General features: G+C 36.0%; 1 pseudogene across 1 annotated transcript; it reads right to left on the bottom strand.

Annotated features, from left to right (window-relative positions):
* Positions 1-11,155: 11,155 nt before the first annotated feature.
* On the bottom strand, positions 11,156-16,212 carry LOC143560117 (psilocybin synthase-like; annotated as a pseudogene). Its single transcript, XR_013140056.1, has 7 exons — positions 16,010-16,212; positions 12,619-12,813; positions 12,178-12,532; positions 11,885-12,092; positions 11,665-11,805; positions 11,503-11,572; positions 11,156-11,260 (listed from the first exon to the last, which is right to left on the bottom strand). The product of XR_013140056.1 is annotated as a psilocybin synthase-like (transcript).
* Positions 16,213-16,735: the final 523 nt, after the last annotated feature.

The following is a 16,735-nucleotide window of genomic DNA, read 5'->3' on the forward strand; positions in this document are numbered from 1 at the left end:
GAGCTCGAGACGAGGGGGAGTTTGTTGATACATGTTTTGTACGTCTCGGTCTTTATCAGGACATTAATGTAATAGTTTAATAGTATAGGGGCTTTAATGTAAAATTTCATTCGCTCTAATGTAAGTTACATTCATTACCCCGTAATGAATGTAACACATTCGTATTAAATGTAAGCTCATTCGTTAACCTTGTTAACTAATGAGATAACGAATGAGGGCTATTCGTTATGGTTTAAGTGTATGCCACGTGTTGACACGTGCCCCCGATTAAATGTGATGCCACGTGTTAACACGTGCCCCCGATTACTTAATGAAATTTCGCGTCGCGCGAAGAACTACTTCACGTATCGCGAACCTGCTCTGCTTTGAATTGTGTGCCCGGCTACTTCGCGTCGCGTGAAGTGTTTGACAAGTTTCTTCGCGTCGCGCGAAGAATAAAAATTTCAGAAATTTTCATTTCCAGTCCCTGCACTTTGATTATTGACATCTTTGGCAAAATATAAGTCGGAAATTTTCACGGTGTTACAAAAAATAACCTAAATCGTCTAAAAGTGTTTTTCAGCCTCCATTCGAGATATCCTTCATTCTACCAGCTGTTGAAGAACCCTAGGACTATTACTTATACATGTTTACTACTAATTGTTAAACCAAGTTAAGAGGAGTTTGAATCAAGATGATACACTTTTATCCTTGATCATCTATCTTAAAAATACAAAAATACAAATAATTGTCTTTTATTTATGCTTTTAAGTTTCTCTTTAAAACTTATAATCAAACTAAAACCACTATGATGTTTACTTCCGGTTAATATAAATACAACAATTTAGTATTAAAGATCAAACAAGTGTGTTCGTGGATCGATACTTGGACCTTACCTGTACTTTACTACATATACGATAGGTACACTTGCCTATTTGTGTGGTTTAGTTAAGACAATAATCATTTTTAAAAATTTAAAACTAGACATTGTACGAACAAAACCTTTGAAAACTTAACAAGCTTTTTCCATGCCCACACAAGCCGCATAAGGAGTTAAAGGGTAAAACGAAGGGGTAAGTTGGGAATTAACCCAAAATGTCTTTCAAATGTTAGCATAGGCTCACACATGATGTTGATATGTTTCAAGTCAAACAAACCCACATGTGATGAAATTAGATTGTATGTCAATGTGTTGTTATTTGACATGCTATGAGTTCTAGTAGATTCTACGGAGGTAAGTGATTCTTACACTTAATCTATAATGCAAAGTTATTATTGACTTTTGTATACATTGCAAGTAATACGTTAGATATAGTAGTCAATGTTAAAATAGTTAGTCGTTAGATATAATATATTGTTGTCATATGCAATTCTATGTATTAGTGATACTAATTGGCAGCGTTATATACAATAGGTGACGCTTCCAAGTAGAACGGGATGGTTGAAGATCAAGAACTCGGGACGTCAACACACGTTTTTAAATTGGATTTTTATTTAGAAATTTAGAAAAAGTTGTTTTGGTCAAGTATTGTTTTCTTATTTAAACATAATGCATGTAAGGGTAAAGTGTTGAAATTAGGATAAATAAAATCTAGTTTGTTGATAATTTCATTTGGATTTTATATGATGTTTTGTATTTTCTTTTTATAATTATTTATTATTTAGAAATCTAACTAAGCAGATACATTTTATTCGGCACAAATTAGTTTAGAGGGGTAATATAGTCATTTTTCACAGTTATTGAGATGCCCAGCCAAACAGACTTAACTAGTTTAGCAATTATTGGTTCAAATTTTCTTAATCATTCAGACCTCTTAATGACTCAACACTTAATGGTTTAGCACTTGTTAAACAGCCCCTAAGCCTTTATTTGGTTTACCATATACATTTATTACTACATGTATACTGTTACTTTTAACTTTAAATATACTAAGACTTGTTGTGTGGATAAGGGTTTACTAGTTAGTTAAAGACTTAAAGCGTCATGTCACTGGCATATAAGAAATGATGCTTTAACTAACCCGTTTGTTAAACGTTTGATGTTCCACTATATGACAGTGACGTGCTTTTTATTAAATAACTTGGTTAAACTATTAAGTTTGATTTATTAAATAACTTTGTTAAACTATTTACATTTGATAAAATAACTTGGTTAAACTATTATATTTTTTATGTTGTGCGAACTATTACATTTGATGCTCTACGACCATTTGTGGCGTGCTTTTTATTAAATAACTTGCTTAAACGTAATGTTTGACTGCTAGTGACGTGTTTTTTATTAAATTGCCTGGTTAATTATTACGAATGATGCCGTGCTTTATATTAAATAGCTTAGTTAGGTGCTGTTTGTTTTTGCTTAAAACGTCTGCAAGGGGCTTACGTCAGCGGGCACGCGGACATAAGCTTCTGAATACTGTTTGTTTTTTTTAAAGATCTGAAAAATGCTTTTATAGTCTTAAAAAATAAGATATTGTTCAATTTCTTCACACTTCTTAACATCCTACCAACACCCAATATCCAACACCACCACCACCCACCGTGCGTCACCACCACCGCCGTCCACCACCCAGCACCACTATCCGCCACCACCACCGTCCACCCCCACCACCCACATTCCACCACCCACCACCACCATCCATCACCACCACCACCCACCGTCGGCAACAACCACCGTCTGCCACCCGCCATCTCCACCGTCCATCACCACCACTACCCATCGTCGTCCACTACCACTACCCACCGTCCGCCACCCCCACCGTCCGCCACCACCACCACCCACCGTTGCCCACAACTATCGTCCACTACTACCACCCACCACTCATCGCCCGCCACCACCACAGTCCACTACCCACCACCACCGTCCACTACCCACCACCACCACCCACAGTCCGCCACCACCACCCACTACCAGCACTACCGTCCATCACCACCACCCACCGTCCACCACCACCGTTCACCGCCTACCACAATCGTCTACCACCAATCGTCCACCACCACCCACTTCCACAGTTCGTACGCCACCACCATTAGTTTTGCAGTCTACAGACGTTAAATGACTTCTATCTATTGTGATATGTATGATAGGTAACTAATTTTCAGCTTATGCAGACGATATCCAGTTTATAAAACAAACAGTATTATATTTTCAGATTTTAGACCTTCATACCACATATTCAGTTGCAGACATGAAATCAGATTGTAGACAGTTTTTGTCTTCAAAAACAAACAACACCTTATGTGGGTGGTGGTGATGGTGGTAGTGGACGGTGGTTGTGGTGGTGGTGATGGATGGTGGTGGTGGTGGGTGGTGAGTGGTGGTGGCGGCGCATTGTGGGTGGTGGTGGTGGCGCACGATGGGTGGTGGTGGTGGACATTGGGTGTTGGTATAATATTAAGAAATGTGAAGAAGTTAAACAATAGTATATTTTTTAAGACCATAAAAGCATGTTTTAAATCTTAAAAAAAAAAAAAAGTCTTCAGAAGCTTATGTCTGCACGTCCGCAGACGTAAGCCCCTTGCAAGCTATTTAATATAAAGCACGACATCATTCTTAGTAGTTTAACCAGACAATTTAATTAAAAGCACGGCACTAGTAGTCAAACATTATGTTTAACCAAGTTGTTTAATAAAAAGCATGTCACAAATGGTCGCAGAGCATCAAATGTAATAGCCTGGTTAAATTATTAAGATTGCAGACAGTTTTTGTCTTAAAAAACAAACAACACCTAAATGATGTCGTGCTTTTTATTAAATAGCCTGGTTAAACTATTATGATTATGAATGATAAATAAAAAAACCTGGTTAAATTATTAGTCTATTAAGATTACGAATGATGTCGTGCTTTTTATTAAATAGCACGGTTACTATTAATTACGTTTGCCGTCGACCGCTAAAATAGGGATATACTAAAAATTAATATCCTATTTTTATTTTAAAAAAGATATTATTTATAATTAAGAAATAATTTTATAATGAAGAAAATAAACGGGTAATGGGTATCACCAAACCCAAATAGCTTTTAAACTGTATTATAACATATCATTTATTTGTGAAATCATTTTATTATCAAACCTCAAGTATATTAATTATTAACTTTCTCACAATAAATACAATTAAAATCCAAATATACATATATAAATATTAAAAACGAATAATGTAAAACAACCCCGTAATGCGGGGGATAAAATCTTGTGTGTGTGTGTGTGTAGTAGATATAATATTTATAATTATTAATTTTAGTAACGCAATTATCTCCTATCTTTCGTAATTGAATTTAATTAATTTGGTTAACACTGGATTTTGGGCTTTAGGCTTCAATCCAACTGCTTTGGTCCACGTTTGGCAACGGATTAACAAATGTCTTGATTCGGCAAATATATATGAAAAAAGAGTAAAACCCATGATACGATGATTAGTCTCGTCTAGATGTGAAAAAAAGAAACCGGTTATTGGTTCTTCAAAAATAAATCTCACATGCCTTAAGCAGACCCGTAAATCAAATGGACATAAATGGCAACCTAGCCAAAGTAGTTGTTCAATGAACATATAAAAAAACATTTAAAGTGGACGAGTAGACCAAATGATAACTTTTTATGTTTGGTAAAAATAACTAGTGGTTGTTAGCTGAAAGCTGGTAGCTGCAGTTTTAAGATAGGGTTTATTAAAGTAGCTGGTGCTTTTAATAAAATTAGTTGGGCGCTCGCGTGGTGCGGTGGGGGTGGGCGCGCAACCTGATATCAACCACATAATCAGTGTCGGTACATAATTCACCTGATGACAGTGCACACATAACCCAAATGTAGACGTGTAATTCGTGCAAAGGCAGTACACGTGTAACTGGTGGCGAAAACCAAGAAACAAAGCTGAAATATAAAGTAATTACATATAGATAATTTTTCAAACCAACCTGTTTTGATTCGAATCTTGTTTTGACCCGACACTGTTCTAATATGAAAACATGTTCTGATTTGACTCATTTCGACTCAAAACCATATCGACACGAACCAAACTAAATTAACCATTTTTGTATCGACTTGTTCCGATCCTAATTTGGTCTTACACATGACCCGAGCTCGCCTGACTCGACTTGTTGTCGATCCTAACCGGTAATCACGTGATATGCTAATTTTTTTAAACTTAAAGAAGTATAGCAATATCATACTCAAATGAAAGAGAATAAAATGCCCGTTCTTATGATGCAGATTTAAAAAAATATATTAACGTTTGAAAAAGATATGGCCTCCTAAAAAGTCGTGGGGGTTGGTTTTGAATAAGAGTTAAATGTGTAACTATTATATAAATTAACAAAAGTTGATGACAATTCAAGTACCATACTTGTAACTTTCAAATATAAAAACTTGTAGCTTTTTCTCAAACGCTAGTAATAGTATCCTTCAAATACGAAGCTTTTTCTCCTAATTTAAAAGTTTAAAGCTTTTTCAACCAAACAAAGTTTTTTATTAAGTATGAGTTTTTTTCTTAAAAGCTTGAAGCTAGAAACTCCTAAAAGCTCTTTACCAAACATACCTATGTATTAATTTCTTTTTGGTAAATTGGCTTCATATAATCCAAACCATGCCTAATTGGCAAATATAAGTCCTGACTATTGAAATTGCACAAAATAATCCCAACTATATATGTGGGGTGCAAAACTAACAGAAACTTAATCAGCCGTTAATTATTGTGACGTGGCTGCTGACTTGTATCTTAATCAGCTGACGAGGACGGTGAATTGTTTATTAACAAGCTGACGGGGACAATGACTTGTCATCAATTACAAAAAGTTTAATAATTAATAATAATAATAATAATAATAATAATAATAATAGAAATAGAAACCTACAAGACCCGTCATCCCTAAGACCCAACCAACCAACACCTTCTTTACCACCATCAGCCTCCTCACTACCACCACCATCGACATTTGTCACTATCGCTGCCACCAACCGACGACACTACCACTGTCGATCGTTACCATCCGCCGAAACCACCGTTGTAAACTCTACCCTCTCCCTCTCTCTCTAAACTTTCTCTCTACCTAATCCGCCTACCACCACCACTTATCGATTCCGAAGATCGGCCAACAACCACCTCCGATCAGTTGCCTTCTTACCGGTCCAGAAGCTGCTGCGATCTCCAATAATAATAATAATAATTAAACAAATCAATCAATTAACATTTATGTGAAGAACAAAGATTAACACTAAACATACCAGTTTCGATCGAATGAAAAAAGATGCGATTAGGTTTCCATCAATTTCGAATCCAGATGTTTATGCAATAATGATGTAAACAAAAAGACGTCTGCGAGATCTATGAAATACTAAAATAGATGAGCGTTAAAGAAAAAATAAAAAAAAAATAAGTTGATGAACAGAATACCTCTCTCGGTGTCTTTAGAAAATTAGAAACTGTCATGTGATAATTTAGAGAAAAACATTATATTGGTTTATTAGATAGGAAGATAGGAAATAACATTTACAGATTATGTCATAGTTATCAAAATCGACCACTTAAGGCTAAGTGCATTTACTGGGCGAAGCGCATTTAATGTGACTTCAATGCATTGATATTAAAAGCGCTTACCTGCTCCAGTTCTCAAATGACATGCGTATTAATTATTACTATAGAGGGGAGGAGGGGTAGAGGACGACCGAATTTGACTTGGGATGAGAGGATTAGGCATGATTTGATAGACCTAAACCTCTCCGAGGACATGGTTGAGGATAGGAATTCGTGGAGAAGTAGAATTAAAGTTAAGGATTTTTAGAGAGAATTGAATACCTTAGGGCTTAGACTTAACTTATTTAGTCCACATACCATAATGGTATTTCCCTTGCATATATTATTATTATTATTATTATTAGCTTTTATATAGCTGTTAAACTGTGATCTTATTATTAATATTATATAATAATATTAATATTAATATTATTATAATTAGTAGTAGTTTTTATATAACTGTTAAAATTTGATTTCCTTTATTTTGCTTTATTTTCCTTTATTTTGCTTCATACGCATGTTCTTAGAGCCGAGGGTCTCTCTGGAAGCCACCTCTTTATTCCTTTGGATAGAGGTACGGTGTGCCTACATCCCACCCTCCCCAGACCCTACTTATAGCTTTGCTGTCGGTGGGATTTTACTGGGCATGATTGATTGATTGATTGATTAATTATTAAATGACATTTAACCCACCTCTTTCTATTCGCAAGTAAGAACTAAAACTCCCACTATTTACTATTATTTAATATTTAATTTATATACGTTTTCATTCTTTTTTCCTATATTTATTATTTAATTTTTTTTATAAAGAACACAATATATGTTGTTTAGTATTTAGTCATGTTTATCATAATTTGATATATAAAATAATAACATATATAAGTGTATATTCCTGTTTATCATAATTTGATATATAAAATAATAATATATATAAGTGTATATTCCTGTTTATCATAATAGTTATATAAGTGTATAAATATACACTTATATAACTATTATTATTTTATATATCAAATTATGATAAACATGGCTAAATACTTATACACTTATATAACTATTATTATTTTATATATCAAATTATGATAAACATGGCTAAATACTATGAACTGTTTTAAGAATGAATCTTTGTTTTCTTATTAAGATGTTTTACTTTAGTTAAAATTGTGTTTTTAATGTGCGTTTTTTTTAAATCAGGCGTTTTTTTGCGCTTTTATTCTGAACGCTAGGAGAAGCCTCAACGCTTTCGAGCGCCTATCGGCTATCGCATTTGATAACTATGGATTATGCTAAGCATTTATTTTGTCTCATGATAAGCTCTAGCTCCGGCTCAGAGTTAGATTAGTGAACTCAGATTTGACTTGAAAAATCTTAAGAGCTAAAATCTTAACATTTAAACTCGAGCTCAACTCAAATAAAACTCAAACCATCTCCTAGGCAAAAAAATCAACTAATATACAAAATGCAAACCAAGAGGGTCAAATGAGCATAAAAGTTCAAATGTGTCAAAATGATTAAAAGGGTCAAATTGGGCTGTTTATTTCCAACTAGAGGGTCAAATGAAGGACTACTTTTTGTCCAATTCCTCCCTTAATAGCTTTTTTTTAAAGGACTTTCTTATATTTAGGCTACCGCACTCTTCTTATTTGGAGAGCCCCGATGCCTCACTCTGGCCAGACTATGTTGTCTTAATCAGACCCACGCTGGCTTCAGAGTTTGGCTTGGGTGTTCCCCGGGGAAACCTTACCGCCGACTGCCACCATAAGAGCATAACTCTCTGGCGTAACACACGGTGGGACGAAAACCCGGGTGGGCTCAGGATTCGAATTGACAACCTTAGCACAAGGCCTAGCTCAAATCTATCATTGCCAGTATCCACCCAAATATGACACAAGTGGGATTCGAACTTGAGTCTCCATTGAAGAACCCAAGCCTCTTACCACTAGGCCACAAGTGGGGGATCCTCCCTTTATAGCTGATTCAAGTATTCAACCCCTTTCATATTTAATTCAGTTCAACGTGAACTTTTTTTTAAACCCAATTCCGACCATAATATAATGCCTACTTCATACTGCTTAATATGCTCTCGTTCTGCATATTAAAGTTTCACTTTCATAAAACCATCCATGCCACACTCATCAAAAGCACAACTAAGACAATACATCACAACTAAGACACCAAGTTTAAAACCAATCATCGTTCATATATGAATTGGGTTTAAAACTGGAGATGGTGTCTGAGAGGTGGTAGGGAAGAGACAGTTTAATTCACTTTGCTTTTTATTAGAAGTTGCCAGATAAAGCAGATGAATGGTGATGGGATTTTGATTTTCAAGATGGTTTTAAAGCGAAAGACGTCAGGTAATACATTGACAAAGTTATGATTCCATCAAATCATTTGAAAACAAGATGGTGTAAAGGGGTGCCCAAAAAAGTTTATATTCTCATTTGACATCTGATTTTGAATCGGCTCCCAACGAGAGAGAATCTATGCAATAGAGGTTTTGTATCATGTATCTTACGTGCCCTTTTTGCTAATTGGAGAAAGAGATGGTTGATCATCTATTTGCCTCTTGTGGTATCGCTTACTCTACTTGGATATTAGTTTTCAGGTAGCTAGTGATCTATTTTACATGTCCGTAGAGCCCTGTAGGTCTTTTTGAATGGTTTGATGGTTCAAAGTTGGGGATTTTAAAAAATCAGTGGTGGAAGGCATCTTCTCAGCGACATGGCGGGGGTTATGGGATTCCGCAAATGAAGCTTTATTTCAAGCCAATGATCCATGAAAAAACCTTATCTTAGAGACGATTATTAATTATTCTTATCTTTGAATCTGTAATAGGAATAGTAAAGTTAATATTGGCGGGATCGAGTGGATGAAAAATCCGTTTTTATGTATGTGACCCCTTTCCGCTTTTGGTTAGGCCTTTTCTAACCAATTTCAGTTGTCTATAATATAATATCTTGCTGTTTAAAAAAAACATAATAAAAAAAGCCTATATCATAAGTAGACTTTGATTTTAGTCATGTTGTCAAAACTGCAACTCTGACTAATTTGACTTTTTTCGAATAATATACGTCACAATGGCAACGATGTCTCTCTCAAATAATCATAATAGAGGTTGTGATGGTCATAATAGTGGCAACGTTATATGGCTATGGTTGTGACTAATTTAATAAAGACAAATTGGATTATAATAATCCCAATTTAATACACTTGGTCAAGAATAATCCTAACTTAGAAAATAGCTGTCACCGGTCCCAACTTTCATACTGTATGTTTTCATTGGACCCACGTTAAAAAAAACTTAACGGCGTTAAGTTTTTTCCAAATTTCAAATTGATATTTAGGGCTTTCGTGCAGAATGAGAGTCGATTGATGTAAAACTTACCTCAAAACGGTGGTTCAAACGACTAAAGGATGCTTCAATTCTGGTGTGTAAACTTTCAATTAACAAAAATCAAACTGTTTGTACTACCATTTCGAGGTAAGTTTTACATCGATCGATTTGTATCCTCATTCCGATCGAAAGCCCTAAAGCATCAATTTGAAATTTGGAAAAAACTTATCGTCGTTAAGTTTTTTTTTTTAACAGACGTCCAATGAAAGCAAATTGTTTGAAAGTTGGAACCGGTGACAGTTATTTTTTAAGTTGAGATTATTATCGACCAACTGCATTAAATTGAGTTTAAAAAAATCCAATTCGCCTTTAATAAAGTACCTCTTCTTTTTTTTCTTCCTTTACTTTTCTTTTTTTTTTTCCTTTTCATTTTTAGAATATTTGGGCACTAAATCAGGCTTAACGTTTTAACACTTCAAAACAGAGGTGTATAGAATACTTGGTTCTGGACCCGATCCGTAACCGGTTCAAACCCGAAACCGTTTCGTACCTGCACCCTACCCGCAGGTACAACCTGGTATTGGATTTCTTCTCGGAGTCGCACCCAGAACTGGAACCAAAAATACCCGGTCAAAGCCCGACCCTCCTACCTGAAACCCGAAAAACCCGGTCAACCACACGACTATACCCAGGACCGATTGCTATCCGGCCCGGTTTTAACTTTTGTTAACCATACCCGGAATCGGTTCCTACCCGGTTTCAGTTACTAAAAATACCCAATTTGTGCACCTCTTATTCAAAATTATTTGGTTTCTAATCATTATTTTTAAGTAATACTGAATCATAAATGATTGCAGCTTCAAGATTTATTTGCTTCATTAAAAATAGCCATATTACTATTTGAAAACCATGCCTTTAATAATTTGAGTTTAATTCATACCTAGCTAGCTAACGAGCAAGCCGCGAGTCGAGCTTACCCTGGCACAGGCTCAACTTGTTTAAAACAAGTTGATTTCAAGCGAGCTTTTTGAACAACCCAAATAAACAATAGCCTTTGTTCCAAATAAACAATAGCCTTTTGTTTGACTATCCCAAATCATTTGTATTTCAAAAAGTCCATGGCTCGTGACTCCCACAAAAAAACCCTTTAGAAATATGTTTGTTTATAAACAAGTGAGCGGAGCTGGCTCGGTTTGTAAATGAGTCGAACTTGAGCCAAGGCAAGTTGACTCGTAATCACTTATAATGTAGCCCTATTATGTTTAAAACTCTTTCTGATACATAAATTAATCAAATAATAAACAGAAGATAGTAAAACAAAATTTGGGGGGGGGGGTGCTAAACTTTAAAATTACATATCTGAGATGTGTGTGGAAGTTTTTTGTGGGCAAAATTCTTTTCTCAAAGCATCCTCCAACTGCAAGAATATTGATGAGAGTAACCCTGCAAACAAAACACATAATAATCATGTCTATAAACAAAAACAGATAAGGTGTTGTTCTTAGTTGAAGTAACTAAGTATTAGTTACAAAAGTGTAACTTATTAACTTTTTCCTCTCACATCAAAAGCAATCCCAAACACCTTATTACTTTTCCAAAAGTTAATAAGGTATAAGTTGGTGAAAAAAAGCAAATCCAAAACACCCCCTAAATAACACAAAATTCATTAACATGAAAAAACAAACCTGGTGCAACGGTTTCTCCAGGTTTCAAAGATCCTCTAACTAAAAGAGTGCCCGGAATCTGCTCAAAAACCTATTAAAAAAAGTCCAAAAAATATATATAAACACAAGCGTGTGCTTGCAACAATACACAAGTGTAAAATCATTAAGTATTTACATACTTACCGTTACACGAAAATGTAAATCATTTGAGACTACATCAATATAAAACAAAGCAGCATTTAATTTACAGGATGCATCTCTCCTTTTGAAGAAAGATTCAACTGATTGGAGAACATGAAACGCACTGAATTGGCGTTGGATTCCCTAATATCGGTGATAACAGCATGATTATTAAAAATGGATATAAAGCTTAATTTAACGAAACAAATTAACATATACAGACCTCAAGCATGAAAGTGAGGACATTTTTAGTGGCCACGTGAGATGATATTATCTTTTTAGTTGAAGGAACAAAAGACCAAGCAATTCCCCACCGAGACGTTTGACCTTGAACAAACTCGGTAGTTTTAACCACCGTAACTCCCACTTCACGAAGTTTTGATATCAAAGTTTTTAAACTCGATTTCTTTCCAACCATTGATGTGTACCATCTATAACAAACGCAAACATATACTATAAAGAAATTCACAAATCACAGTGAACTAAGTATTAAGTTTTATTATAAAAGGATAATACCTAAAAGATTGTTTAAGTTGAACACTATCTTGAATCATTCGACTGACAAAAGCTTGTTCGCCACCTGGACAAACCATTTCTGATGGGGTCCCACCACACGATGTGTTTGGATTAAGGCCCGCTTCATCCATTGACTCAAAGAAAGGTGGATTACACATACAAAAGTCAAACTTCTCATCGGTTTTGACCACACCTGCAAGTATAGGGGGTCCAATGTAACTTCCACCATTGTTAGTGTTTTGACTAGTCAACCCTCCTTCATCAAAGTCAACTTTCCGAATCTTGATTAGATTAGATATTTGTGGGTTATTCTTAACATTTCTCTCGGCCCATTCGAGGGCTACGTCTGTCACATCTGTTATTAATAATTAACCAACGTTCATAGCCATTAGAATTGTATACAAATAAATAAAAAAGAATTAAATTCATTATTATAAGTACCTGTTCCAATGAAACTCCAACCGAGAAGAGATGCACCGAGTAAAGGATAAATGCAATTGGCCCCAGTGCCAATATCAAATCCTTTTACGATATTGTCGTCTTTATGATGACTGGGAGGATAAAAGGTCTTCGATCCAATGGATGTAATTAGATCTGTTGGGTACCGTGGGGCATAACTGTCCATCGGGGATCCACCTAATGATCAACATCATAGTTTGTTCAAAAACTATTTTTATTTTGTTATGTTTGTGACAAATGATGACTTGTTAATCTTTCAAGATTGTATAAACAAAGAAAGGTTAAGGTACAAGAATGATAAATTCATACCGAGTACAAAGTTGGAAGGTCTTAATGTGTGATTCAGGAAGTACTTAAAAGATCAAACTGGTAGTTACAATTAAAAGTAGGGATGAGATTTTTTTCCCAAATTTACTGATTTTAGGTACTGGTAATTTTGGGTATAGGTACGGGTATTACAGGTACTAGTACCTGTTTAGAATATATAGGGGTTTTTATTAGGTTTTCAACACTCATGACTTAACTTTCAAGCAGGATTTTCAAATCCTAATATATATCAGTTGAATCAGTTCCTTCTCGTTCTATATGTGTAGATTCATATATTTTTATTTCATGTATGTGTAAATGTGTAAATCATTGAATAGCATGTATTAACTTTCTCTCTTGTTTTTTTATATAAATTGAGGAAGAATAAACAAAGAAAAGGGAAAGGGATAATGAAAAGATGACTAACAAAGATTAAACAAATGTTAACTTTCTTTGCATAAGTTAATTTTGTTTTAAACATTTTGATAAGAAAAATTTTAGGAGACTTTGTATGTTTTGGAATTCATTACTTGATTATGAATGGATTTTATATTATGGTTTATTTCATTTTTAGTTTTAGTATTATGTTTTGGTTGTGTTATTACGGTTTTGGTTGTGGTATTATAGATAACCGTTTGTTGGTACTGTACGGAATCGATACCAAGTTTAGCGGAGATTTTTTTTAGACAAAATGGCAAAAGACGTCCTTTACGTTTGACCCGATTTTCATTAGACATCCTTTAATGAAAGAAATAGCAAAAGGCATAATTCACGTTTCAAATTTGAATCACGTTACGTCCTTTGCCACTAACCCAGTTAGATTTTTTTGTTAAATCTGGTCATGTTCCTTGCACATGAGGGCAGTGTGGCCATTTTACCCATTTGTTTAATAAAATATTTTAATAATTTACTTAAAAAACAGATTTCATTAAAATATTTATAAATATATTATATTACATATAATATATCTATAAATATATTATTTACACATAATATATTTATAATTATAAACAGATTTCATCAAAATACCCATTTGCCTCTTTACCCTCCATCACCGCCACCGCTCCATCTTCATCGCCGCCACCGTCCTCCACCTCCATCGCCGCCACCCACCACCACCACACCACCAACTAAAAAGAACGCCGCCACCACCACCGTCTACAACGAATGCCGCCGTCACCACCGTCTCAAACGGACGCCACCATCACCACCGCTGGACTAGGGTTTGAAGTCATAAACCCCAAATCGAAGTGAAGCCGGATCTGTGTTAGATCTTAGTTCGGTCTTACTTATGGGTTTTGAGACAACCGGCAACAACTGATGGCTTCTACGGCTACGCGAGGACCGGTTTTCCGATTTGGGTTTTCCGGCGAAACTATGATTTTTCTAATGAAAATTGCCGATGGAGATGAAAATTGAGATGGGAAAATTTGTAAGTGGTTCCAGATTGTGGTGGTGGTGGGAGCACGGTGGTGATGGTGGTTTATGTGGCTGTGCGACTTCTCGAGTCGCCGGAAAACGAGAGGGTATGGTGGCTGCGATACGAGATGGTGGTGGTTGGGTGTGTGTTGGTGGCTGGAAAATGCGAGAGATATGGGAGTGGTGGCAGGAATTGACCGGTTTGTCTCACCGGCTACCCCCTCTCCCGCTTCGTATTACCGGCAACTGTAAGAGGTTATTGTAGGTGGGTGGTTTGTGTGGTGGTCGTGTGATGAAGAGATGGTGGTGGTTTGGAGTGGCGGTCGTGCGGTACCAGTTATGGTGGCTTAGTTCGGGATGGTGATGGGGCGTTGGAGACGATGGCGATGGCGGCCGTGAAATTGAATGTGGTGGTGGTGGCGGCTAGGGGGGGTGAAACAGATTAGCTTAAGGGGGAGAGAGAGAGAGTATTTTGTCCTTTTGTGTATTGTATATGTTAGTTTTAATATAAAATAATTTATATATAAAATTACAAAAATACCCTCATGTGCAAGGCACATGAGCAGATTTAACAAAAAAATTTAACTAGGTTAGTGACAAAGGACGTAACGTGAAACAAATTTGAAACATGAATTATGCCTTTCGCTATTTCTTTCATTAAAGGACGTCTAATGAAAATCACGTCAAACGTAAAGGACGTCTTTTGCCATTTTGTCTGTTTTTTAAAAAGAACAAAGTGGTATCAAAGCGAGTACCGTACTTGAAACTAACTGTACCCGCACCATAAAATTGGGCACGGGTACGGTACCCTGATTTACTGATTTCAGGTACGGTTACTTTCGGGTACAGGTACGGTACCGATCTCATCCCTAATTAGAAGCGTAAAGGAGCCGAGCCGCTCACGAGCTACTCGAGATCTTCTCGTTAAAACCTCAAATCGAGCCGAGCTTAAATGAGCTCGAACTTTTATTAAGGTTCATATAGTAAACGAGCCCGAGCTTTTATTAAGGCTCATATGATAAACGAGCCCGAGCTTTTATTAAGGCTCATATGATAAACGAGCCTGAGCTTTTATCAAGGCTCATATGATAAATGAGCCCGAACCCGAGCTTCACATACCGAGTTCAAGCAAGCTTTTTATTTCTTTTAATATATTTATACTATAACTATTATTATATATAAACAATATAAATACAAATATACATGTAAATAACTATTAAAAATATATAAACAAAGCAATTATTAATAAATAATAAACGAGCCGAGCTTGACAAACTACTCACGGGCTGAGCCAGGATTGATCCCTCCTGAATTAAACGAGGTCGGGCTTGGCTAAGCTCGTTTACACCCGTAATTACAATTCTAATAAAAATACCTTATAAGAATACTATTGAGTTAAACCTATGATCTGTTCAAGTTAAATTAGCATCTCAACAGATTGAGCATGTTTCTTTATTCGTCTAAAATCACTACTAAATCACGCCAATTCGAGGCCAAATTAAATAACAATCGACCTAAAGCACAAGCACATATTCTGGTAGATTAAAAACCCTAAAATATTCAAACTTCAAATTCATAAGATTGACACTAACACGAACAATACGCCTATCATCAATTCAAGTAAAAAGAAGGTGAATTTGAAGCTAACCAGGTTATTGAATGGTCATGCAGAAGCAAAACCCTAGTGAGTTCGCGAGTGGCATTGAAGTCTTTCCAATCGATCTTGGGCTTGGCTTCACGGGAGTAAGAAACGTAGGGTTGAAAAGAAGGATAGAGAGATCGCCAGAAGACCAAAGTCCGGCGGGTTGTCGGAGTATTTGTTCCGGAGATGTTCTCCGCCTCCCTCCACCTCTTCTTCCCCATTTCAATTTGGGTCCACCCGCCATTAACATCTCCCCCGCGGGTTGTTTGGGTTTAACCCATTTATATATTATGTTTATCCTTATGTTTATCCATAGTTGCTTCGGGGCAGGTTGGTAAAACTTTGGCAATGGTAAAACCCAAACGTTGTCGGTAGCAAGTTTTTAGCAGTAAGTCGACGTGAATTCGGTCGGTTTCAGTCACGTGCGTTATTGTACTGGAACTAAAACCAAAATAAAAACAAAAAATAATAAATTTGAGGTGAAACAATGGGTGGCGTCGGCCGGTAAAACTCGGGCGTTGGTAAAACCTGACCGTTGTCGATCTCAGGCGTTGAGACGGTGAGTCTGTGCAAATCGGTTGGTTTTCCGTCACGTTCGTTATAGTACCAGAACTAAAAAAACAAAAACAAAACAAAATCGGCATTCGGTCAGTTTCCGTACGTTTGTTACGGTACTGAAACTAAACAATACGCGTTGAGTCTACTTGAATTCGGTTGGTTTCCGTCACGTTC

Source organism: Bidens hawaiensis, unplaced genomic scaffold (genome assembly GCF_021521415.1).
Source record: "Bidens hawaiensis isolate Kalapana, Puna unplaced genomic scaffold, B.hawaiensis_p1.1 tig00020222_1, whole genome shotgun sequence".
NCBI classification, from domain to species: Eukaryota; Viridiplantae; Streptophyta; class Magnoliopsida; order Asterales; family Asteraceae; genus Bidens; species Bidens hawaiensis.